Source organism: Ranitomeya variabilis, chromosome 2 (assembly GCF_051348905.1).
Source record: "Ranitomeya variabilis isolate aRanVar5 chromosome 2, aRanVar5.hap1, whole genome shotgun sequence".
Classification (NCBI taxonomy): domain Eukaryota; kingdom Metazoa; phylum Chordata; class Amphibia; order Anura; family Dendrobatidae; genus Ranitomeya; species Ranitomeya variabilis.
Window position 1 is genome coordinate 567,615,370 of NC_135233.1, and position 27,489 is coordinate 567,642,858.

At 43.2% G+C, this 27,489-nt stretch overlaps 1 protein-coding gene across 5 annotated transcripts in view; it reads left to right on the forward strand.

Annotated features, from left to right (window-relative positions):
- Positions 1-27,489, forward strand: part of ZNF423 (zinc finger protein 423) — a 291,743-nt gene that overhangs the window by 101,856 nt on the left and 162,398 nt on the right. The window contains exon 1 of one of the 5 annotated variants that reach the window (XM_077288239.1): positions 3,859-4,005. The exons of 2 other annotated variants lie outside the window; for them this stretch is intronic. The gene's annotated coding sequence lies outside the window, so the exon portion shown is untranslated. Of the gene's footprint in view, positions 1-3,858; positions 4,006-4,692; positions 5,005-27,489 lie in introns of those variants that run through there. 2 more of the 5 variants (XM_077288237.1, XM_077288236.1) reach the window with 2 other exon arrangements.

Below are 27,489 nucleotides of genomic sequence, written 5' to 3' on the forward strand. Positions count from 1 at the left end.
ACCTTCCGCATCCACTTTTCGTATTTCCCTCCTCTCTCGTCTTCCCGTCCTGCCACCGTCTTGTACCTACACCTCCATTGCAGCCTTCCATTGTCCTCTCTCCTACCATCCCTCTCTCAGCCGCCTCCGTCACTCTTCTCTCCCTCCATCCACTGCATGCACTCTCTGCACTCCCCCACTCCCCATTGTGAAATATGGATGGTACCAGTCCCTGTGTTTCGAGACAGGCTGGCAGAGAGCAGAGCGTCTCTATAGGCCCTGCCTTGTGCATGCACCTAAACACTTCACTGAGCAATCTGTCAACATGTCAGCAACACATGTTTTGTAAAAAGCTTCCAGTGGGAGTAATGACTCCCACCAGGACTCCGAAAATGCTTTGAATTCAGCAGATTTCTATTGCAGGGATCCCCTGGGGTCCCTTTTACAATGCCTACATTTCAGAAATTTGAGCCACAGACCCCTGGGGCTTTCCTTTCATAATGCCTGAAAATGTAGGGTTATATTGTTGGATGTCCCCATGGGTTCTTTATTAATACCTGAATTCTGAGGAACTGGAAATTACCCAGAGCACGGCAGGGTCCCAGATACACCCCAGGAAGAGGAGGAAAACTCTGCGGGGAGATTTTTTCTCTTTCTCTCTTTCCTTCATGCAAGACTGAAAGAGAAGAATTTGCCAAAGGACAAAAATCTCATATATTTCGAGCCGCCTACTAAAAGGCATATTGTAAAAGCGACGACGACTGACAAATCTCTATATTTACGTACAGCCTGTTATTTGTCTGCTTATACCTTTAGCTCGGCGCGATGGAGATTGTTTGGCTTAATCAGAAGATAAAAGCCACATTATTTGACCTGAATTTATTATAGAGCCATGTGATTAACACTGTCTGCGCCGGTTGAGCGTAAAAAAGTAGAGAGACCCAGTGGCCACGACGGAATCAAAGATGATCTTCCAGTTCCATTATTAGGATGCTGTGTTCTTTATTGCTCGGGAATCAATGCGCCATCCTGTCTCCATTCCACGTGAGGTATCAGAGACCGCAGTATAGATCGGGGCTATTCTCCAGAGGCGCCCATTGTTCTGTTTTGGAGGATTCCAGCATAGAGGAATGGCACCTTTTTTTTTTTTCTTTTCCACCAAGAATAAATGTTCCAAACTAGACGACTCATTTCAAGTTTCGCTAGGTCTAAATATCCGCTATTGCAGAATCCTTGTGGAATTTTAAGCACGTGTTAACAATTACGAAACTATAGATATCTATCTCCACTGTAACCCAATTTGACCCCAATACTTACACGAGCGAGGGAATGATGGAAAACATAGGGGCATGCCAAGTGTTGGCTTAGGTGCTGGTGCACACGGGCTACTTTCCAACAGGAGCTGAGGGCCACGTTGCAAAAACTGCAGCATGCGCTGGTCTGGTCAGGTTCATTACTGGTTGATGGCTCACTTGACCCAAGCACGACATCTGCATAGAAATACGTGCTGTCAAGCTTGGGTCAGGAGAGCCATCGGCCAGTCTGAGCATTGCGAGGCGATCGCTGTCCGTGTTAGGCCAGCGTCACACTCAGCGTATGAAAATACGGTCCGTATTTTACGGCCGTAATACGCAGAAATGTTCCAAAAATAGTGATCCGTATATCATCCGTAGGCAGGGTGTGGCAGCGTATTTTGCGCATGGCATCCTCCGTATGTAATCCGTATGGCATCCATACTGCGATATTTTCTCGCAGGATTGCAAAACCGACATCTAATGGATTTATGTGCTCAAATGTTTGTTAAAACAAATATACAGTGTATATATATATATATATATATATATATATATATATATATATATATATATATATATATATATATATACTGTATTTATATTTAATTCAGCACGAGATATGTGAAAAGCCGGTAATTCAATTGCCGGCTTTTTCTTTCTCCTTCCCAAACCCGACATGATATGAGACATGGTTTACATACAGCATATCATCTACACGGGAGTGGGAAGAGAGTGGCCAAGTGCCAGAATAGGCGCATCTTCCAGATGTGCCTTTTCTGGGGTGGCTGGGGGCAGATGTTTGTAGCCAGGGGGGCCAATAACCATGGACCCTCTCCTGGCTATTAATATCTGCCCTCAGTCACTGGCTTTACCACTCTGGCGGAGAAAATTGTGCGGGAGCCCACGCCAATTTTTTCCGCCATTTAACCCTTTATTTTACAAGCTACAGCGCCCATGTTTTGCACATACACACTACTAACATTAGTAGTGTGGAATATGCAAAAAAAAAAGGGATATGAGATGGTTTACTGTATGTAAACCATGTGTCATATCCTGTCGGGTTTGGGTAGGAGAAATAAAAAGCCGGCAATTGAATTACCGGCTTTTCTATAACACCGCTGCGTATTTCTCGCAAGTCACACGCATGGTCCGTGTGTAATCCGTATTTTTCTCGCCCCCATAGACTTTCATTGGCGATTTTTTTTTGCGCAATACGGTGACAAACACAACATGCTGCGATTTTCTACGGCCGTACAAGACCGTATATTACGGATGCGTAATATACGGCAGATAGGAGCTGGGCCATAGAGATTAATTGGGCTGTGTGCAATGCGTATTTTACTGACGTAGTTTATGCGCTCATACGTCCGTAAAACTCACTAGTGTGATGCCGGCCTTATACAGCGGTCTGACTGCCGCCTTAGATGTATTATGCTGCGATGTAGCGGCAATCATGGCCCTGTGACCTGCGTGTCGCCCCAGCCTACATCTACATGTCACTGCCCTTACCCACCTCGGGATCAGGAGTTTCCAAGTCAAGTATTTTCTGAAGGCCCTGATACACATTAGACTAATTTTTGCCGAACCCACCAATTCGAAAGGTTCAGCTGATTAATATGTATGTGGGTGCCGGTGACTGATGGTTGGGAGAGATGTCGATCGCGCATGTCCAGTTTCGAATGTCCTGGAGAAGTGGAGAGAATTGCATTGTTTTTAAGGAGATAAGCCGCCAGCCGACGTCAGTCCATGGCTTTCTCATAGAGAACACAGGAGTGCTTGGCCGAGAGAGAGCTCCTGTGTATAGAAGTGTCTCGCTGAGGTGGTTGTCTGCTGAATGATCGGTCTAAACATTCGCCGTCCAACAGCCATCCAATGTGTATGGCTAGCTAAGGGCTTATTCACACGACCATACTTCCAGTCTTGGGGGAAAAAAATGGAGGCCACTTAGACCAATGTTGTTCAATGGGGCAGCACATATGAGCATTTTTTAAAAATTTATTTTACTGACTAAATCTGTGTGTGAAGAAAACGGCAGTTTCTTCCGTAAATCGGATGACTCTCGCCCATTCAAAATATCGGATGCCATAGCATAACTGCTGCTGAAATAAACGGATTGTATGTGGATGACAAGTGGGGGGGGGGGGGGAAGGCAGAGTTTTCTGGGTGAAACTGAATGATTTTTTTTATTGCGCTTGTGTGAGCCTGGCCGAAGGATCACACACTGCATATTTATTATATATTATTTATTTTTATATTTGGTGCTAATGTTAAGATCCACATCATTTTACCGCACTAGCGGAGTGGATGAGTTTTTTTATTCTAATTCTAAGGCTGCTTTTTTTTTCTCCTATAACTCATCTGCTTGGAAATAGTTGTCTGTTTCTTTTTTTATTTTTAAATTGTCACCATGTCATGTGCAGAATCCGCTCGGATTAGGGCGAAATCTGCGTCACGTCTGCAACAAAATCCGCCTTTTACACAGATTCTGCTGTGGGAAAATCCTACACAAATTTACAACGTGTGATCTCAGCCTGATTGAAGTTTCCCCATGGACAGGGATCCATTTTAACCCTTTCGGTAGCCTCTTATCCACCCCCCCCCCAATCAGGATCCCCCTCCCCTCCAAGCCTTCCACACTACTCTGCTAACCATGTTTTTTGGCTGAGTGTGTTCAGCAAGGAGACCGGAGTGCACAGTTTATTAACCCACTTGGAAGAACCCACCCAAGGTTGTAAGTAAAAACAGATGTGTGTTCGCTAAGTTAAGTTCACCCAGTACTTTGTGTGTGTGTATATGTATATACGTGTGTGTGTAATCGCATACTTATACTGCTGATATATTTAGTTTTGCCTCAGCCTCCGTGCAGTATAATGCCCTTTCTAGAATGTGCTTTCCTTTATTAGAGTAGCTGCCTGGCTCAGTGTGCATCCCCTAGGGGGCCAGGCCAGCCGCTGGCAGTCTCGCTCAGACACCCAATTACCCCTGACGTCACCGCCGTCTCTCTTGCCTCCCTTGGGTGCGTGCGTTTTTTCCTTTGTAACTCTAATAGTAGACCAGCTAAGTGCCTGTTATTTGCTTGGCAGAAGATTTGATTGTGTTTCGGGCTGGATACTAAATCCAAAAACTATGTAAAAATGTCAGTAGGTGAATGCACATTGATTTCAGTCTGTCACTGTGATAGCTGAAGCCTTTGGGATGCAAGGCCGGGGAAGGGTTTTACAAGAAAGATAATATAACAGAAAATTACTGGAGCTGCTCAGCGTCTCCCATGCAATTCTTAAGGGCTTGGAGAGTTCCCGAAGAATCAACAATGCTTTATTAATCTAAATTTGTGGTTTTGTTCTATCTGCTCTTGTGACCATTTTTTTTTTCTTTCTAACCCCCCTAATAAGGCAAGTTGGATAGGTTGTCGGTGGTACTTGGTGGGTAGTGGGAGAGCCTTCTCCAAGTAATCAACTCCCGGTGGATGGTAGGAGTACCGCAGCGTCGTTTCCTGGGATTGCTCCTCAGACGCTTGGCTGGTAGCTTTGCCAGGCCGAAGTCTGTGTGAACAGATAAAATGGAAGGGCTGAAAGGCTGTGCCGGGCCAGCACCGACTGGGAACAAGTGATAAGGACCGCGGGAAGAGGAGAGTGGTGGCCGCTTGTCCCAGCCAGCTATCTGACGGCAAAGTAAAGTTTAACACAACTGGTTCGGGAGAGAGCAGTGAAAGCTGGAGCGGAAGATAATGGTAATTGATTGAATCAAAGTAGCAGCGTAGGATTGTTCTACCAAGTAATTATTTTTGCTTCTAATTTTCAGCCCAAATGTCCTAGGAGTTCAGGTTGCTCAGTGCGCATCCTGCGGCAGGAGATAAAAGGCGAGTGCCCTGCTTTTGGGCAAAGGATTTCGTGTCAGGGGGACAAGAAAAAAAAAAACCAATAATAAAGAATCAAGAAACAAAAAGAATCAGGGTTAGGGAGGGTTGTATCTGATGGCGCTCTTCACAATACTCTGCCTTGCTTTAAGCTTTGTATACGGCAATGTGCCACTCCTGCTCTCTCATCCAGATCACGCACTCCGCGGTGAAGTTCTCCATACTTGTTTGGCTTGTGAATATCGCTTCTTGCATCCACACCGACTTATTTTTATTTGCTTGCCTTGGGCAACACCTGTGCTTCCGTCTTGCACTGAGGCCCATTGTGCACTATGGTAGCCCAGGCCTTGGAAATATCTTTTCCATTGTGTGTTACTCCAAACACTTTGCAAGGAACGTATTTCGCAGGTAGCGGGAAATTATTTTGCCAGTTTTGGCCTCTTTCACATTTCCGTCGGTACGGGGCCGTCGCAAACCGTCGGCCCAACGGGCGTTGTGCAAAATTGTGCACAACTTGGGCAGCGGATGCAGTTTTCCAACGCATCCGCTGCCCATTATGAAGTCCGGGGTGGAGGGGCGGAGTTCCAGCCGTGCATGAGCGGTCGGAAATGGCGAATCCGACGGACGAAAAAACGTTCCCTTGAACGTTTTTTTTCGTCACAACGGTCCGCCAAAACATGACGCATCCGTGTGGCCATCCGTCGTCAATAAAAGTCTATGGCAAAAAAATGCATCCTGCGTGCACATTTGCAGGATCCGTTTTTTTACCAAAACGACGGATTGCGACAGATGGCAAAAAAACGGAAGTGTGAAAGAGGCCTAAGTGGACTTACATTGGTGTCATGTGCCTGAAAAGTGGCCACGAGACTGTCCGGTGGCTGAGAACCATTCCGTTAGGACGGATTTACTCATCTATGTGTCATGGTCCTTGTACAGATCAGCTGCAAGTCTACCAACCCAAACTCAACAGCTTCACCGGCATATACGAGGCTGTCAGGTACAAGTCAGGAGACCATGGCCGGTATGTACACGACGTAGTGTACATGGACCCCAACACACTGATGTGTGAATCTGTCCTAAGTGCAGTACGTGTGTTTGGTGCCTACAGAATACATTTACTTACCAGGTTAGCCTGGATAGTCGAAATCTGTTAGGGTATGGTTCCTTTTCCTTGGTGTTGGTGCTGTGTGACGGCCATTGTTGCTGTGATTTTGTGCTTGTGGGGCAGTCTGGATTAATGGCCGTCCACGATGCTGGTGCATTGTGGGAATAAGTGGTCCTTGCTCCTTTTTCAGTGTATGTTCATATAGTTTTTTTGGAGGTGGAAAAATCCAGAGATCTTTTTATGATTTTTGGAGGCTTGAATCATTAGGCTAAGTTCACACTAGGCGTTTTTTCCCAGTGTTTTTTTATGCAAATTTTCAGCTGCATTTTACAACACCAGCAAAGCCTATGAGATATCAGGAATCTCGTGCACACACATTGATTTTTTTTTTTGTCATCAATATTTTGTGCTTTGCGTGGCTTTTTCACACAATGGGGCATGTCACTTCTTTCAGCGTTTTTCACCCATTGAAATGAATAGGTGGTGATAAAACGCACCAAAAACACAGTTAGGCTATGTTCACACGGTGCGGTTTTTGCTGCGGATCCGCAGCGGAATTGCACTGCGGATCCGCAGCAGTTTTCCATGTAGGTTACAGTACAATGTAACCCAATGGAAAAAAGGACCCGCTGTGCCGACGATCCTTTTTTCCACAGGCAAATCCGCAGCGGTTTTGCCTGCAGAAAAAAGAAGTAGCATGTCACTTCTTTCTGCAGATTCCGCTGCGGGTTTCCAGCAGCACCAATAGGAAACTGCATTTGGAAACCCGCAGTGGAATCCGCAGAAGAAAAAGGATCAAAAACCGCAGCTAAAATCAGCGCTGAATTTAGCTGCGGTTTTTCAAAACAGGACCTGAAAAAAAAAAGGATGAAAAAAAGGATCGTGTGAACGTAGCCTTATAAGGTTTTCTGCTTTTTTTTTTTTTTGTGCCAAAACCTGATTTTTAGAGACTCTGATTTTTTTGATCAACACTAATCTTTATCAGCATGCACAAGAGACAAATCTAGCATACCAAAACCGCACAAAAAATGTAGCAAAAAAGGCAAGAAAATCCAAGGAAAACATGCTTTTTTCTGCCAAGAGATTAGGTTTTGCTGCAGAAAAAAAAATTGTGTGAACTTACCCTTAATTTCACACTCTGCGTTTTGAAGCCATTTGACTTGACTATGCCAACCTTGGAGCAGATTCCATGACATTTCACTTCTTTAATCCGCATTTGAAACCTCGTCTGAAAACTTTTCCAAAACTCATCGTATAAACAACAACATGGATTTCCCTTTTGAAATGAATAGGAAGAGCATTTAAAAATCAATCGGATGGCAGTAAAAAAAAAAAAAGCTGGCCCCACTGCCCCAACACCCCCCCCCCCACCACCATATCTGTTCTTATCTAAGTTTGGAAATGGAGATAACCAAGGCCTTGATGGTGCTCATAGCCACATTTTGTACGATTGTCAGAGGAGCTGTTCCAATCCCAACATATTAGACATTGCTTTTCCGAGACCAAACACTATGATTGTCAGTTGCAATTTTTTTTTTGTTTTGATACATAACGTTTTGTGTATTATGTGTTTAGTATAAATTCATGGGCACTAGAGCTGCGCAAAAAAAAAAATTTGGATCCCTGGCACATTTCTGATTCATAGAACCCACAACATCATTATGTTTTGGTGCAACGCGTGACAACACACCGGGCCTACTAATCAGCAGAGGTGGTGGGGCTGCCGGCGGGAAGCAGAAGGTTTGCAGCTCTGGTCTAGCAGTTATGGACTACAGACGTGGCCGCTGGAGCTGGATTTTTTTTTTTATAGCTGAAATATAGTGGGCACCTACAATTATGAGTTATATCGTCCTGATATCTAAATGATCTTTGTTCAGATTTATGTGTTTATTTTATGTAAGGCTTCATGTTTTCTGCTGTTTGACAGCACAACATATTCAAGGATTTCCTAACAAACAGGCAGTCCTCATGTGTTGCGGCTGTCGAACAGCCTCGAATCATGCAACCGCGGGGAACCAACCATATAATCCCAGCACGCCGAAGACACTGGGATAACACCCGAGCATGCTCCAGTAACACCTTATCCCAGACTGTTCGCTCATCTCTACTGCCGACGTTTTCCTGAAGACTCGTTGGCAGCCTGATAGACATATGAGGTCCTGTAGGTCGGGCCAGGTACGAGCATTGCGGGCCATACTCGGACTGTAATGTCTGAATTCGGCCATAGTGTTCCTCAGACGGCTTTTCTGCTCTCTTTTCTATATCCCTTCATCCAAGTCAATAGGAGGAAAAGGTAAATAAATCTCAGTTTTGTGAATTTTTTTAATTTTTTTTTTAAACCAAAGATAGAAATGAGTACAAAAGATAGACACGTATCTGTCTTATTTTTTTGGTTTGGGGGCTTGGCTTTGCTTTCAAAAACTTTTCCCAAAACTGCCGTGCCTAGTCCAATATTCACCCTCCAAGTGCGCATCCCGATGTGTCCGGACCTTCCATGAGTTTCTCATATACTTGTACTTGCAGTTGCTTTTTTCGCGCAGAATTTCTGCATTCTGGATACGATTTTTCCCCCAAGTCTCATCCATGCACCGTGGCTTTCAACTATTCAATATGTCAAATTATGCTGCGGATTTTACCCTTTGCGAACCAGAGGGGGAAATGTGCAGCCGATGTGTGGATGCAACCTCAAACTCTTCGATTCTGCGTTCTTTCTGCAGCTGAACATGTGCAAAATTTCTCAGCATTTACCTTCTGGACGTATTATGTTTTTGAAAATTTTCCATAATGCCACTGCTGTTTTTTTTTACCATCTTGTTTTAATAGATCTTTATCATTTTATTTAACTCCTTATCCATAAGTTGTTGTACAGAAAATGCTTTTATTGTATTTTTAATTTTTTTTAAATTTTTCCTCTCCGAGATGTCGGAATAATTTCCTCGCTCTGGAGATAAGTAAGCTTGCATTGTAATATCTCCCTATAGCAGAAGTCTGCCTATAGAAAGGGTAAGGGGTGTTTGATGTTTCCTCATCCTCCTGTTTAAGTCCCCCTCGCTGGAAAAAAGCTTTATTCTGTTGCTGCTGTGCACAAACAGGCTGGCACAGGTTTGATCTGCCGCTTCACGGATCCAGGCCCCTGTGTGCATTTGAAGGTTTTTTTTTTTTTTAATGTATATTTTTTTTTTTTCTTTCCTTCAACCGGGGAATCTTGCAAACAAAGAGCAGCCGCAGGTAGCCAGATTTCTCCATCCCAAAGCAGCTCCTGGGGCACTGCCTGCAGCAGTCCTGCCAGGCTCGTCTAAGCCGCTGCCATCACCGGTCGTTCTGTAGGCTGCTGCAAGCTTTCCGAAGACTCGGGGAGGCTGCACAGCCTAGGACCCCAGGAACCAATATTTGTTTTTCAGTTTGGAAAACATTAGAAAATGGGATTGTTAACCGCTTCAAAGCCGATAACGCCGAGGCTTGCATTGTTATCAGCATTGCTATAACTGCAGGTAAGGCTTCTCCTACACAAAGGGAAAGAAGCGTCTGCCATAACCAAACCACTCTTGCTGGAAAGGAAATACAACTTCAAATAGGGGGTTGTTGAACCCTGCCTTGACGTCTGGTGGAGAGAGTGCATAAAAAAAACCCAATGAAGCCCCTGCTCTCCATTATGTGCACTTTTTCATATAGCGGTGGTACTTAACGCTTTGGGCTCTGCCTTACGCTACCATGATGATCGGAAAATACAGTATAATATGTTATGGAGAATTGGACTAATGGCCATTTTTATAATATATTTTTGTATAAATACCACTGATGAGCAAAAATGCTCGGATAAGGAGTTATCTAAGCATGCTCAGTGTCTTCGGCGTGCTCGAATATTATGTTCCACTCCTTGCAGCTGCATGTTTTACGGCTGTTCTACAGCCGCAACACATGCAGGGGTTGGTTACCAAACAGGCACCTGTCCGAACCTGTTCTGCTCCACTATGTCATCAAAGCACATGTAGGAGGTACCAGGCGGGGAATTGGCCCGCCTTTGGTGCACTATTAACCTCATTTACATAAAAGTTCAAAGATGATTGCCTCCAGCCTTACCTTTAGCTTGGTAACGCTAAAGTTCTTGACACCCGTGCAGAAATACTGCGTTCTTTTTTTTTTTTTTTCCCTTCTAATTTTTGTTGTTGTTTGTAGGTGCCTGTACTAAATTACGCCAATCCGCAATTGGCCAATTAACACCAATCCACAATTATTTTTTTATGATTCTTAAAAAAATTTTTTTTTAGGTTTTTATTAATTTTTTAGCGCAGAATCTCTACATTTCTTCAGTTAGATACAACTGCTAGTTTGTAGGCTCCAAATTGTGCGGAGTTCTGCGGCATCTTTACGGCACAATGAGCATGAATTTTCAGGAAATCACATCCACTTGTACCTTGCATGGGAAAATCCTCTGCATGGAAAATGTCTTACATTTTTCATTGGTTGCGCTCTGTAGATCAGTCAGCAAAGAAGATTTCAGCGGCCATGTTGGCAGTCTGTGGCCACCAGACCAGTTCCCTGCAGACCTCCTCCTGTGGCCACCAGAGCAGTTCCCTGCAGACCTCTTCCTGTGGCCACCAGACCAGTTCCCCGGCAGACCTCCTCCTGTGGCCACCGGACCAGTTCCCCCACAGACCTCCTCCCGTGGCCACTGGACCAGTTCCCCACAGACCTCCTCTTATGGCCACCAGACCAGTTCCCCGCAGACCTCCTCCTGTGGCCACCGGACCAGTTCCCCGCAGACCTCCTCCTCTGGCCACCGGACCAGTTCCCCCACAGACCTCCTCCTGTGGCCACCAGAGCAGCTCCCCACAGACCTCCTCTTGTGACTACCAGACCAGTTCCCCACAGACCACCTCCTCAAGCCACTGGACCAGTTCCCCGCTGACCTCCTCCTGCCTGCCACATCCAAAGCATCTCTTCTGATTAGTAGGTGGTGATGATGTTGCATCCACATAACAGAAAGGGTGCCTGGGATGCGGCAGGTAGTATGAGGTTTGTAGGCCTCTGGTCCGGCAACTATGGGCTACCATGAATTTGTGGTACTACATGCCTGTCCCTAGGAAGGTAACAAAGCAGATTAAAATAATCTAAAAAATATTAGGCCGTTTATGGGATTTCATTGATACCATGGATAGTTATCTTCTATCCGAGGAATAAGGGATAATTTGCTAATCGCTAGGGATCCGACTGTTGGGAGGCCCAGCGATCCCACAATTGGGGCTTTAGAATCCCGAAAACAGGCCTTCACAGTCCCACCCTGAATGAAGTGGAGGTTCACTCCATATATTGTCTATTGGACTGCCAAGTTCCTCGCTTGCCTACAGCAAGACTACATAGACAATGAATGTAGTGGAGACCGAGCATGTGCACCTACGCGCCATCCAAGATGGTGCAGCAAAGCCCTGTTCTCGGGGTTCTAAAGCCCAACTGTGGGATTGCTGGGGGTCCCAGCAGTCGGCAAGGTATGCCTATCCCATGGATAGAGGATAACTTTTATTTTTTAGTCAAGGGCTATGGGTGGAATAGCCTTTGAAATCCCGAATTTTTCCCATCTAGCAGTGATCTATTATGATAAACTGTGGCATGAATTTTAGGCCTCCGGCTTAGTCCGATGACCTTCGTCTTAATTGCTGTACTCTGTTAATGGTCTTTAACAAATGATCAGGAAAAGGTTAATTTTAAGCATTTAGGATGAAATCAGGCCAGACATGAGTATGTGGCACAGAATGAGGCCTGTGCGAGAATCCTCTGGCCTTGAAAACTCCTTTTCTCTATTTATTTTTATTACATCTCCCTTCTCTTTCTCGGCACGACACGGTGGTTGTGGATGGTAATTAAAGGACCCCCCAGATTCTAGTTTTCAGCGCTGGGCCTTTTGATGTGCATCTTGTCGGGCCGATTCGGTTATTGTTCCTGAATCTTTCTCTCCCCCCTCCTCGTCAGGTCTTTGAAGTGAGCACACTAGCCTTTAGTACCCAAATACAATATGGGCAGGATAATGGGATGCTCCATGCTATACGCATCTCTGGTATAAATGGCTGAGGGGGGAAGGTGCATGGATGCTCTGCTGAGAACCCTGTTTTATCGTCTCCATCTCACTATGGTCACTTGTTTTCATTTCTAATATCATTTAAAATGAATTCTGCAATAAGTGTGGCGCATAGCTGCAATGCTTTACCACTGATCAGGGAGGTGGGTATAGCCACAGCAACTTCCAAGGGGGTCTCATACTCATATACATGGAAATTGGTACAATATATTTTATATACATCCTTTAAGAAAATCTTCTGGAAAAAAGTAATCTGGCAGGAAAAATCATAGGCGCTTTATCTCCTGGCCCTTTATCTTCTGGACCTCTTTCTTTTTGCTCCTTTGAGAACCTTGGACAAGGAAGAGTCTAGTTAAAAGGATGTGGCATAGCATTTCCATTCTGCTGTGCAAAAATAACAGTGAGGGAAAGTTTCTTTTGCAGAAAACTGACTCTCGGGTCGTATTAAAAGCCCTTTTAGGCTACGTTCACATTTGCGCCGCAACGCAAACAAACGCAGCAAAACGCATGCACAACGCTGCGTTTTGCGCCGCATGCGTCCTTTTTTTGATTGATTTTGGACGCAGCAAAAATGCAACTTGCTGCGTCCTCTGCGCCCGGACGCGTGCGCCGCAGGGACGCATGCGGCGCAAAACGCAAGTGCGACGCATGTCCATGCGCCCCCATGTTAAATATAGGGGCGCATGACGCATGCGGCGACGCTGCGGCGCCCGACGCTGCGGCGCAGACCGCAAATGTGAACGTAGACTTACACTGGAGTATGTGCTGCAAACTATATGGGGACGCAACTCATCATATTATAAATCCCATCGCCTATTGATTGTTGCTTCTGTCCATTTAAAACTGCAATAAATTAGCCCCTATTGACTTATTTTATCATTGATCGCCGCTTATTATGACCAGATATGACACATTCTGGTATAGATTTGTGCAGGATGCTGATATCAACAGACAAAAGATATGGGCCTTAAAGTCTCTATACACATTAGACCAGCCTAACTGGTATGGAGGATTCTGTCCGGTAATTGTTGGGGGAGATAAGCATCCTGCTTCTCCAATTTTGGAATGCCAATCCTTTTGTTCTCTGAAAAATAAGCCACCAACAGAGGAAGCGGTCAGTGACTCTCCTACAGAACACAGGAGCGCTCGCATGGCCACTATGGGAGTGACTGCTGATATAGATGACCTCCTTTCAGCTAGGGCGAATGAGGGGCTTTAAGGCTGGTGCTGTATGGCAAATTTGGCCACAACACCCTATGATCTTTAGATGAACGACCTATGCCATTGCTACAATTAAAGGGATTGTCCAGGACTTTAATATTGATTACTCTTAAAATATGTCACTAATATCTGATCAGCTGTTCCCGATGTCGGCTGGATGTGCTCAATTTGAAGATTGGAACTACACACCTCCATCAACTGTACAGTGGTCACGGTCGGGTTCTGCACATTTGCCCCCTATTTGAATCAATAGGTAGCAGATGTTCAGTACACCGCTGTGGACACTGTGCAGTTGGCGGAGTTGTGTAGTAGTTCCGCTCTGCAACTGAGCGCATCCTGCAGACATCATCCCCACCAATCAGATATCCCAAGGTTTGACCATTTAATATAAAAGTCATGGACATCCCCTTTAAACCTTATGCAAGTCACATTGAAGCCTGTAAGGCAATCAAGATGCAAAAAGTCTGAATTGGTTGGAATTTTTGCGACTTCATTCTCTTGCACTATGGTGCAATGTAATAGCAGCATACTGCAATCTTTGGCCGCACGACCGGCCTGTATCTCCAGCCTAAGTATGATCGGCTGAACTTGTGCCCCAGAAATCTGGCCCGTTCCTTGACCATCGGGATCAGCGAGCCATTTTACCACTATGTGGCTACCATGGGTTCAGGTCTAGTAACAACAGCGTTTTTGCAGTAACTCTACATTTCATACGTTGGCACTCGAAGTTATTTGCCGTCTCCCTGACGTTCCAATGTCACAATCAGGATTCTCGTCTCTCTTTTTTCCACTCTTTCGCAGTGTGTCTGTAAGCGATCGTTCCTAAGGGACGGCACGAGGCTGGGAAAGATTTATTGTAAAATATCGCCCTCCGTCGCAACGCTTCACATAATCTGATCATGCCGAAATGCAGGACTTAATTTAATGACGTGAGATCAACCCGTTCGCCAGCGTTCCGCGTCTTGTCTATCTAGGCCGCAGCCCTTATCTGCTCCCAAATTAGGATGCCGCCGCCTTCTTGCTTTTCTATACATATTTTTTTTCTCCCGCATCCCATTTTAAAGTCAAATGTCACACTTGCCGTAGATAAAGTTGCATCTTGCCATTGTTTTTGTTTTTCCCACTTGCACAGATTTCGCATTACCTTGTGATTAAAATCTGGAAAGTCATTATTCCTCAGGCCTGAAAAAGCGGTAATTGTGGCAGCGTCTGCATACACGAGAGTTCTTCAGGTGATGTGTATTAGGGCCACAAGTGTTGATGACTCCTAAAATGTGCAACTCGCTTTAATGAGGTGTCTCCGGCTCCGACACTTGTACTGTGCATTCTAATGCCCTTTACTACCTATTATCTCTAAAGCGGTAATTTGCAGCGAGGCTACCCTGGCGCTGCTTGAGTGTTAAAGACGAATACGTAGAGATGAAATATTAGAAATGAAATATCTCAAAATATAGAAAAGCTTGCCCCAATTCCGTGCTGCGTCTATTGTATTATATTCGCAGGTAATGCTCCCTCCACCGAAAATAATTGGAATATGTGAAGTTTCTTGGCCATAAAAATGGCTCAAGCCATTAGATCGTTCATCCAAATGTCACAGACGCGGCTTCAAATATATACCTTATACCCCAGCTTCTGCAGAACCTCATGGTTGACACCAAGATTTGTCTCATCTTAAAGGGAACCAATCACCAGAAAAGGACCTACTTACTACTGTTTTTTTTTTTTTTAAATAAAAAAATATAAATCTTTCAATTTTGACACCGGCCACTAGGGCTTTTTTTTTTTTTTTTGTAAGACAATGACTTACTGTTGTTTCAGGAAATAACACATGTACATAGTCAAAATGGTCAGAACCCGACAATAGCCTTAAAATGGAATTGTCTAATGAGCTTGTGCAAAAGTCAATGTAAAGGAAGCAGAAGCTTTGACCTCACCTTGTGATTGGTGGATCCTGTGTTATCAGCTGTATATAGAAGAGTTGCCGGTTATTGCAATCCTGCCTCTGATGATAGAAATATGAGTCTAAAATAGCCCTAGTTTGAAAATTGCAAGATTACAAAGTTTGGCTTTTAATATTGTGAAGTGGCAAAAAAAACCATTGTCAACTTTTTTCAGTAATACATATAATGCAAAAACCTGATTTAAACAATAGGTCATTTTTTGATAATGGACTTTCTATAAGTATCTGTTTCTCATCTATCTGCGTTTTTCAGGAATAGAGCATGTGCCCATTATACTCTGTGGTGCTGTTCACATGTCTGTTGTTTTGCAGACTGCCAGTCCGTTTTTTATTAGAATCACAAAATATTCCGTACAAGTCTGAGTCAGTAAAAATGTCCATTTTTAACATCACAATATCTGAGAGAAGTTTTACATTTCTCTTTTTTTTGCGAACGAGAAAATTACTGATGAAACACCGATGGTAAAAATTATCCGTTTTTTTTTTTTTTTTTTTACTTTTGTGGGAAAAAAACCTCAAAACAATTGACTGAATGAGCTTCAAAGGAGGTTCTGCAGCATCTGAGGAAATAACTGTATAACGCACACTTCAGCCGGTCGAGAATATGGTTTTGAAGACGAAGAACAGGTGTCATGTTGGTGATTGACATGAATCTCCTTGAGTCTTCTCCATCAAAGACTGTAACACAGCTTTTTATTTTTGGGTATGTTCCCACAGCACTGATCAGTCATTCTAAGAAATGTTTTCAAATCGAACTTAATCCATTAAATTGCACCAAAAATTTGACTATTCAGAGACTTATTGTTTGTGATTGAGCCTCCATTAATTATGTTCCGTTTCCAAACAACTGCCTCCCCTACCCCGTACGTCTCTGCAGGAAACTGCTCAGCTCAGGAATTTGACTTCAAATATGGTGAAACCCAAATGATTGGTGGAACTGTTCCATTTTTGGTTGTTTTTTAAATGAAAATTTGTGGCGCAGTCGAGACTCTAAATCATCTCTTAGGGTATAATCCAGGTAAGAAAAAATAGCGGCACCCAGTACCAAATAAAGTGCTGACCTTTTATTGAAGCTTGAAATTGCCAAACCGGGCAGATGAAAACCCAGTTGGCCAATGCCGTTTCAGTGAGGCCTTGAAAAAACGTGTGTTAATGCAAAACGTCATTGTCCGACTGGGCTTTCAACTGCTCGACTTAGAAATTTCATGCTACAATAAAATGTCAGCACTTAATTTGGTATTGAGTGCTGCTATTTTTCCTTGCCTGGATTATACCCCAAAAGATGCTTTAGAGTCCATCTCGACAACGTTTCGAGAAGGCTGTTCTTGGGGTACATGCACGCAGTGTCTTTAAGATCCCGGCAGAACTGCTGAATTTTCCAAGGCAAAGCAGTTTCTGGAGAAAGCCGGAGGTCTTAAAATACTGTGCCAGGGAGACCCAAGTAGGGTATCGTGAATCTTCTGGTAAACTTGACTGTAGATGGTGTCACAAAAGATTTCCTGTCTGACAATGCTAGGTCAAACAGCTCTTGTACCAAAAATGGAAGGTAGTCAAAGTCTGAAGCCTAAACATCCGAGCAGGAAGCACAGTTGCAGTTTCTTTTTTGACTACAGAAATATATTCGTTATTGCCAATAAGTGTACTTGTAAGGTGATGGTGGACACGGAAAAGGGCCCATGTGGAAGACAAGTGTGTGGGGCCTTTTACAGTTCACATCATAATGCAACCCTTTATGTGTCTGTGATAGAAGATGCTTGATATTTTGGAGGTTATAGTGGACCCCTTACCTCTTGGGCTCTTGTGTGGCGGCACAGGTTGCCCCAATGGTATGTTTCCCGTCATGGCACACCATGACCAATGCAAGTCATCTGCAATAACCTATTTCTTTAAGACCTTCAGATGAATTATCACAAGATATGGGGGAGTCAGTTTGGGGGTTATACAAGAATTGGACCCCATTGACTAATCTTGCAGGTTGTAGAAAGCAACAACTGAATTTCTCTATGTCGACCAGACTCGGTTTCATGAAGAAATAATCGTTCACCTGTGTAGAAATGGGTCTTTTTCATTGTCGCTTTGAAAAATGATTCTACGAACCAAATACACAATTGTAACTGCAGTTTTCTAAGTATGATCTTCCTAGTAGTGTCCTGAAACTCCCTGTAAGGGAATATTAAACATTTCCTATATTGTGGTGTCCAAGGAAATCTCATCAAAGCTGTCAAAATATTTAAGTGTTGCAGAAAAGGATATCCTGTGTCATCTCTACCTTCTCGTAAAGCATTGTATAGCTATGGCGTTCCTAGCCAGCCGTTTCCTCCTCTGCTATATATTCTCACCCCTCTATCCTCTATATCCACTCTTAATGCTAATTTACAACGGGCCGTGAGGCGGCGGGGAAAAAGTTTTGCAACATGTTAGAATTTTTTTGCTTCTTGAACATCGAACTGTATAATGTCCGTGTGGCTCCAAGACATGCAGAATGTTTTCCTGTGCTACATTTACTACTTATATGCTGTTGGGTCATTATCAAGTCTGTAAAGTGCTGTGGAATATGATGGCGCTATACAACAAAAATAAAATGATCATTGTGTTCTTGCTGTAGTTGAAGCTCTGTAGACTGTGAATTCCTGGGAAACTTGTGGCGGGCTTGAGCTCCGTTGTCGTCTTTTTTTGGCTTCTGTTCTTAAGGAAAGCCTTGACACTGTGCCAGATCCTTAGAACTGTGGATGCCAACTGCACTCAACAGACTCTATTGATTCATCATTGGCATTCTGTTGTAGTTTTCTTCATCTTGATACCAAAAGCATGGCTGTCAAGAGTAGCCAAACTGCTGATTATGTAACTATATGGAAAATGACAAATCTGAAGCATGCCAGACATGTAAAGTGCAGTGAAGGGACAGAGAGAATGTATGACCTTACCAGAATTAAAGGAGATTCTACATTCATTAAATTGTAAGGTTGCAGTACGCACACTGTCATGATTCCCCTTTATTCCACTTGCCACAAATATGCGATTCACATAACTTTGATCACATGCTGACTAAACTCTCATCCTCTTCTCTCATTGGGAAAAGCAGATGAAAGTCTAGTTGGCACGTGACTGCAGCTAAAGGCTAAAGTCAGCTAATCCTGCCGATTATCGATGGGTTCAGCCGACAGTCTGTGTATGGGGCTCCGATGGACTGAAGGTCAAGATGTCTGATTTCGGACTGCCAATCACATTGTCCTCCTGGAGATAAGACACCGGTTGACGTGTCAGCTGGCGGCTTTCTCATAGAGAACACTGGAGCCTTAGACTGTGTATGTGTTTTGAGATGACTGTTGGCCGAAGCATCTTAAAGCTGTCAGCTGTCTAATGCGTATGGCCGGTGTAACCCCGTCAATGAAGATGTTCTGTAGGAGTGCCAAGAGTTAAATCACGACTGATCTAATATTGATATGCCAGGTAGCACCAAGAAAGAAAATGGGCTTTATTGTAGCCGTGAGGTGTGGGATTTTGAAAAATCTCATGCATTCATTGGGCAAAATATCCGTGTCATCAGTGGAGATCCTCAGCAAGTCGGTGCCTTTTCCAATGCGGTATCCATACTATTTTCACAGCGGTAATTTAGCTGTAGTTTAATTGGTCCTCTACTTGTAATTTTGTGGTATATTCCTTCCCTGAAAACAAAAATTCTGGAGCTTTTGTTTGTCAAACTCCTGTTTTGATTCATCATTTATGATTTATTAAAACCACTTGTTTTTTTGTCTTGTGGAAATTTGCTGAAATTTTTGGTGCCAAATTCTTGAAAATGTCAAGTGGGGTTCACGAGTTTGGTACAAAATCCAAAATACTCTTTATTTTGGTCTTTAACTGTTTTTTTTTTTTATTTGCAACTTTGTGCTAAAAAGTCAGAAATTTGTTTTAGAATGCCACCAAATTAAATCTGCCAGAAACTTTACTCCAAAAAGGAGAAATTTACTCTAGAAAAGTAGTGGAACAGCAATGATGAATTTTTGCCTGTGTTGTCTCGTTCTTCTCTTCGTCTTCCTAGAAATGAATGCATGGATTGGGAAATGGGTGTCACTATTTTCTTTGTCGATGCGTCTACGCTCCTGTGAGGTCTCCAGTCAATGCTGATGATTCACCAAGACTAACTCGCCATCGCGTTCCTCCCTATAAATTATGATATTGGCTGATCGCCAACAATCTTTACATTACGAGAAGACGTTAAACTGACCCAATCCAACATCCGCACTTGGTTAGCTGCCGCTATCTCTGTTAGGCAGCGCAGTGATGTGATTTGATCTCTCCTTCTTTATAGTGCTCTCTCTGCCTTTGTCTTCTTGGGCCAAGGTCAAGTAACATCAACTCCCTCGTGGGAGAAAGAACCAGGTCTGGAGACAGGCGTACTCATTAACTGACTGCAAATGTGATGCCTTGAAATTCTATATGCTGACTGTAAATTAGAGACAGTGATACTCTGCTCCCAAAAAACATAGATTTGAAGCTGATGCACTTTTCCAGCCTTCATTCTGTACACCAGTGGCCACAAAAATGGCGAATCAAAAATGGCGATTCTAAACTTGTAGGTGCCATTTTTTTTTTAAGTGGTATATTGCCTTGTCCTAAATAGCATTTGGCAATGTTTTTTTTTAATCTTGTGCGTTAAACTGTCTAGTAAATGATTGATCAGTGGCTACATCCATGGTCAGATGTGCCCAGCTTGCGTGGAGGGTATAGGAGTGGCTGCCATTTTGCCACTTATTTCCATGGTAAACTAAGGGTTAGCCTGTCTGATCCCCCCAAAAAATGATTGTAAGAAACAATGATTTCAACAAACCCTTTTCTTGTAAATGGAGCCATCACATAAATGTCTGAAGCCAATCTGCCAATCGGATAGATATGACTTATTTCTTTGACCATTGTAGATTTTAGAGAGGTGCTTTAAGGAAACCTGTCACATCCAGTAACACTATTTATCTGCAGATATAATGGTAATCTGCAGGTAAATGGTGATTAAAGCATTTTTAGCCAACTTGTTGGAGCAACGGCTACAGGGAGAAAATTAAGTTGTATTCCCCTGCAGCTGCTGACTCCCAGTCATTAGAGCAGTGCAGGAAGCACTGTAATTACACCCCTGCATCTTGACTGACAGCCTGCTCTGTGCCGTGTGTGCAGAGTAGGCTGTCAATCAAGCGGTTTTGCAGCCTCCTGCTTTGCCCTGATAACTGGAAACGTGCAGCTGCAGGGACAATAAAACTGACTCTAAAATCTATAATCATCATAAAAATAAAGATATATTCACATGTATATCTGATTGACTGGCTTCAGACCTTTATATGATGGCTCCATTCACATGAATAGGGCTTGTAGAAATCAGTGTTTCCTGCCAAAACATCACCAGTCATTTTTTCTGGATCAGACGGGCTGGACTTTAACATGTTCCCAAACCCTTAGTTTACCATAGAAATTAGTGCCAGCCACTTCTACAATTTTTTTTTTTTTTTAATTTGTGTTTTTTATTTTAAACATTTTACATAAAAAGACAATAAAAAAAGTCTGTATACAGAAAATATTAAAGTGCACCCCTATGGTAGCAGAAAAAAAGGTGTGTAAAACACAGAGGAGAAAGAGCAATAAGACAAATGATAAATCTGAGCAAAACCACACTACCTCCCTTTTTTCTACCCCCCCAAAAAAATCCAACTTTTTTCTTATTTTAGATTTAAGAGGTAGACGGACAGATTATATGAATTATTGTAAAGGGAACCTGTCTACAAAAATGCTGTAAAAATGCTATTTACCTTCAATTATGGTGATAATCTGCAGGTGAATCGTGTTTTAAAATAAAAACACAATTAAAAAAAATTACGACATTCTCCATTAGCCATTTCTATCAAATCTTTAAAGGGAATCTGTCTATGTTTTTCTTTATGTAAATGAGCTGTTAAGATCTAAGGGCTGAACATAGAGCTTCCCGAGAATCTGCCTCCAGAGATTATTGTAAATGGAATGGAGCATTACCAGTGTGAGACATGTAGATCAAGAGAGCAGACTGTCAGTCATTACTTGTATCACACTGGTAACTCTCTTTACAATAGGCTCTGGAGGCAGATTCTCAGGGAGATCTATGTCCGGCCCATAGATCTTAACAGCTCATTTACATGAAAACATGAATTTCTCTAGAATAAGACATTAGATCACAGACATCAAAGTATAGTTTTATTCATCTTTGTTTGAATCGGAATGCCCATAAAGACGGCTTAATAAGGTTGTTCCTACAGACAGATTCCCTTTTAAATATTTTATTACATTTACCTCTAGTTGACGGGAAATAAAGGATTGTCTGCAGGGACCCTATGATTACTATTATGTGGGACCTGAGGCCCTTGTTCCTTCTTGCCATCGATTGTGAGATAAGATGAAGATGGACAAAATGACAATTAAACATGGTTGACAGCTGCTTGATACAAGTCCTCTTCCATACTGGGTGTGCTGGTGAAGAGGTAGGGCGAATGGATCCAGCGTACTAATGATCAATGAAAGTCCCAGCCTTTAGGCACCAAGATCACATACTTGGGTGACAAATGTGTTTTTTTTAGTTAGAAAAATCCTTTAAAAATACTGTTCAAATTTCAGCTTACCTAATGTGCACATTGTGAAAATTGGCTATCTGGTCTTTTTATGATTTTTTTTCTTTTTTTATAGTATGTACTTTGCCATTCCGCCTACATAATCAGATAATTTAGCAATTTCCCACTCTACCTTTTTCCTTGTAAAAATATTTGACATACCGTATATTTTTCTTAATAAAATCCTCGGCGAAGAAGGTTCCGGTAAGTTAGGATGAATTTACAGGGCAAGGCCTGATAAATTACATACATATTTACAGACACCACTACAGTTGTCAGATTCTACCTATAAGACCACATTCACACATTCAGTATTTTACATCAGTATGTGTAAGCCAAAACCAGATGAAGAACAATCGGAGGAAAAGTATAAAAGTATAAAAGAAACGTCACCACTTCTGTATTTCTCACCCACTCCTGGTTTTGGCTTACACATACTGATGTAAAATACTGACCAAATACTGAACGTTCGAACGTGGCCTTATGGAGGCTATAAAAAATGTTACCGTAATTTAATTGGTTTCAACAGACAAAGGATGCTAGAAGATGGAGTCCAGGGATTTACTTTTTTTTTTCTTTGACTGAAAAGGGGGAACATCCCATAACCACCATGGTCCATCCCAGTGGATAATCAATAGGATATTATGATGTGGTAGTAAAATTTGTCACCCTCTGAGTGTAATACAGGGCATACTAGGCCAGCCACAAAGTGAGAGACTTGTTTTCAGATCAGTTTGTGTTTCTGGCATATGTAGGCCTGTGTTTCTATGGTAACAGACTACAGACAGTGTAGTCTGATCCTGTAATCATACTTATGTAGGCCTGTGTTTCCACGGTAACAGACTACAGACAGTCTATGTAGTCTGATCATGTAATCATACTTATGTAGGCCTGTGTTTCCATGGTAACAGACTACAGTCTGTGTAGTCTGATCCTGTAATCATACTTATGTAGGCCTGTGTTTCCATGGTAATAGACTACAGTCTATGTAGTCTGATCCTGTAATCATACTTAGGTAGGCCTGTGTTTTGCATGGTAACAGACTACAGACAGACTGTGTAGTCTGATCCTCTAATCATGCTCTTTCAATTCTTATTTTTGAAGGGCCGGGAAGTGCTTTTTGGTAGTGTCTTAGCATGGAAGCATATAGGTCAGTATGGGAGGTGTAGACAGAAGGGTTGTTCCATTACTATAATAAGCTAATTTACTTATTTTTTTTAAATTTTATATGCATTGAATCAGACCAGCATTGTACTTAGTATCCATATAATACAAAACATGAATATATAGTACAACTGCTTAAAGGGAATTTGTTACCAGCATGCTGCTCTAATATGGGGGAGCAAGAACCTGCGGATGAATACTGTTTATTGGTGAATATTCTATCAGTTAAGGTTTCCATAGGGGATCCCAACAAGCTTTTTGTTAGCTTTGGTGCAAGAATGATGTGTTTGTAATCAAGATGTCAGGCTCTGATGTACTTTCTCCATTATCTGGTCATTTAGGTCCATTAAACAGATTGTCACATGGTCATGGCTCCTTTAAGAAAATGTATTTAGAGCTATTATTAGCCGACTTAAATGTAAGGGAAGGCCTCTTTAAAAAGTGAAACACTTAAAATGTTCTACATAGGTGCTTTTTAAACCTATAATTTTGCATCTTTTGCGGGTGGTTTTGACCTTGTAGAAGATCATAAATGTCAGCTAAACCTCCCTGTGTAAGTCCTCCTCCCTGTAAGCAGACAGCACCCCCCTCCTCTGGGGATGCCCGCTTCACTTTAGAGCTAAGGAGGGACCAAACGCACTTCGTGTAACTGCTCATAATTCCTCCATCCTTGGCAGTTCTTTAAAGTTTAACTGAGGCAATCCTAGATTCTGCTCCAGCTGGGAGATTTGGTGCGATCCCCAAGAGGAGGGAAGGGTGGGGAATTTCTTGTAAGCTCCAAGGTCAGTAGAGGGGCAACGTCTGGATTTCTGTCCCCACTGGGATGGGTGAGACGCTAAAAGTTGGACACTTTTTTTTTCTCCTTAACATTTTTTTTTTTCCTGTATGGCTTTTTTAGATTTGCAGTTTCTTTCTGCTTCCTTTTCAGTACGACAATATTTAATGCAAGGAAAAAAATATTGGGAAAACTGTGGAATTGTCTTTTAATAGATTCAACATTCCAAAGTGTTTTTATGAATTTTGAAAATCTGGTTTCTGCCACTGTGAACTGTTCTATTACATAGTGTGTGTATCCATCCAGCCATCCATAGCTCATAAATCGGTCTGTCTATCCATATCTCTATCTCTCTTTGTCCATATCTATCTATACCTGGAGATATCTTGCTACCTCTTCCATAACACTATACCTGTCTAACTCAGGTGAGCTGCAAATCTATATACGATCTATATGATTGGTGATCTGCGCTGTCCTATTGTAGACATAAGTTGTATTCCATCTTTCCTGCCTGTTCTGTTATGATCCGGTGACCTTAAAGCCGCATGAGACTTTCTCTGGAGTAGGTGGAACCTGTACTGACCGCAAACCCTACACTGACACCGCAACTAGAAGTAGCCGTGGGGTGTACCTAACACATCCTAGACACCTCGACACAGCCAGAGAACTAAATACCCCTATAGATGGAAATGGGAATTCTATCTTGCCTCAGAGCAGAACCCCAAAGGATAGGTAGCCCCCCACAAATATTAACTGTGAGTATTAGAGGAAAGACACACGCAGGCAGAAAACAGGATTTAGCAAAAGAGGCCACTCTAGCTAAATAGAAAAGGATAGGATAGAATACTAAGCGGTCAGTATTAAAACCCTAAAAATATCCACAGCAGATAATACAAAAATTCCACATCTAACTAAAGACATGGAATGTATATCTGCATCTCCTGAGAATCCAACATGACTGAAAAAATCTAAACACAGTCTAAGCTGGACAAGAAAAAACAATGAATAGTACTGAATAGTAAAGCACACAGCATGTGTGCTGCAGAAACAAAACCCAGACACTTATCTTGGCTGATTTGGCAGCAGGGCAGGAGGAACCAGACAGAGATGTAAGACCTCCAAGAACAATGGACAACTGGCAAGGGCTAATGGATCCTGCAAACCTAAATACCCAGGGACACCTGCTCAGGATTGCAACCCAGGGACAACTGTATTACCGCCAACAACCACCGGAGGGAACCCAAGAGCAGAATTCACAACAGTACCCCCCCCCTTGAGGAGGGGTCACCGAACCCTCACCAGAGCCCCCAGGCCGATCAGGACGAGCCAGATGAAAGGCACGGACCAGATCAGTAGCATGGACATCAGAGGCAAAAACCCAAGAATTATCCTCCTGGCCATAACCCTTCCATTTGACAAGGTACTGAAGCTTCCGCCTAGAAAAGCGAGAATCTAAAATCTTCTCAACCACATACTCCAACTCCCCATCAACCAACACAGGGGCCGGAGGATCAACAGAGGGAACCACGGGCACCACATATTTCCGCAATAAAGATCTATGGAAGACATTATGGATAGCAAAAGAGGCCGGAAGGGCCAATCGAAAAGGATTAATAATCTCAGAAATCCTATAAGGACCAATAAACCGAGGCTTAAACTTAGGGGAAGAAACCTTCATAGGAACATGACGGTAAGACAACCAGACCAGATCCCCAACCCGAAGCCGGGAACCAACACACCGACGACGGTTAGCAAAACGTTGAGCCTCCTCCTGAGACAACACCAAATTGTCCACCACATGAGCCCAAATCTGCTGCAACCTGTCAACCACAGAATCCACACCAGGACAGTCAGAAGGCTCAACCTGCCCCGAAGAAAATCGAGGATGAAAACCAAAATTACAAAAGAAGGGCGAAACCAAGGTAGCCGAACTAGCCCGATTATTAAGGGCAAACTCGGCCAATGGCAAGAAAGCCACCCAATCATCCTGATCAGCAGACACAAAGCATCTCAAATAAGTTTCCAAAGTCTGATTAGTTCGCTCGGTCTGGCCATTTGTCTGAGGATGAAATGCGGAAGAAAAAGACAAATCAATGCCCAGCCTAGCACAGAAGGCCCGCCAAAACCTAGAAACAAACTGGGAACCTCTGTCGGACACAATATTCTCCGGAATACCATGCAAACGAACCACATGCTGAAAAAAAAACGGAACCAAATCAGAAGATGAAGGCAATTTAGGCAAAGGCACCAAATGAACCATCTTAGAGAACCGGTCACAAACAACCCAGATAACCGACATCCTCTGGGAAACCGGAAGATCAGAAATAAAATCCATAGAAATATGCATCCAGGGCCTCTCAGGGACCGGCAAAGGCAAAAGCAACCCACTAGCACGGGAACAACAGGGCTTGGCCCGCGCGCAAGTCCCACAGGACTGCACAAAAGAACGCACATCACGTGACAAAGAAGGCCACCAAAAGGACCTACCAACCAAATCTCTTGTACCAAAAATACCAGGATGGCCAGCCAACACAGAACAATGAACCTCAGAAATCACTCTACTAGTCTATCTATCAGGAACAAACAGTTTCCCCACTCGACAGCGGTCAGGTTTGTGAGCCTGAAATTTCTGAAGAACCCGTCGTAAATCAGGGGAAATGGCAGAAAGGACCACCCCTTCTTTCAGAATGCCGACCGGTTCAAGGACCTCAGGAGAATCAGGCAAAAAACTCCTAGAGAGGGCATCAGCTTTAATATTCTTAGAACCCGGAAGATACGAGACCACAAAATCAAAACTGGAAAAAAACAAGGACCATCGAGCCTGTCTAGGATTCAGCCGTCTGGCAGACTCGAGGTAAATCAGATTTTTATGATCGGTCAAGACCACAATACGGTGCTTAGCTCCCTCAAGCCAATGTCGCCACTCCTCAAACGCCCACTTCATAGCCAACAACTCCCGATTTGCCAACATCATAATTGCGTTCAGCAGGCGAAAACTTACGGGAAAAGAAGGCACACGGTTTCATCAAGGAACCAACAGGATCCCTCTGAGACAAAACGGCCCCTGCCCCAATCTCAGAAGCGTCAACCTCAACCTGAAACGGAAGAGAAACATCCGGTTGACGCAACACCGGGGCAGAAGTAAATCGGCGTTTAAGCTCCTGAAAGGCAGAGACAGCCGCAGAGGACCAATTTGTCACATCAGCGCCTTTCTTCGTCAAATCGGTCAAGGGTTTAACCACACTGGAGGAGTTAGCAATGAAACGGCGATAAAAATTAGCAAAGCCCAAAAATTTCTGAAGGCTCTTCACAGATGTGGGTTGAATCCAATCATGAATGGCCTGAACCTTAACGGATCCATCTCCATAGATGAGGGAGAAAAAATGAAGCCCAAAAAAGAAACCTTCTGCACTCCAAAGAGACACTTAGACCCCTTCACAA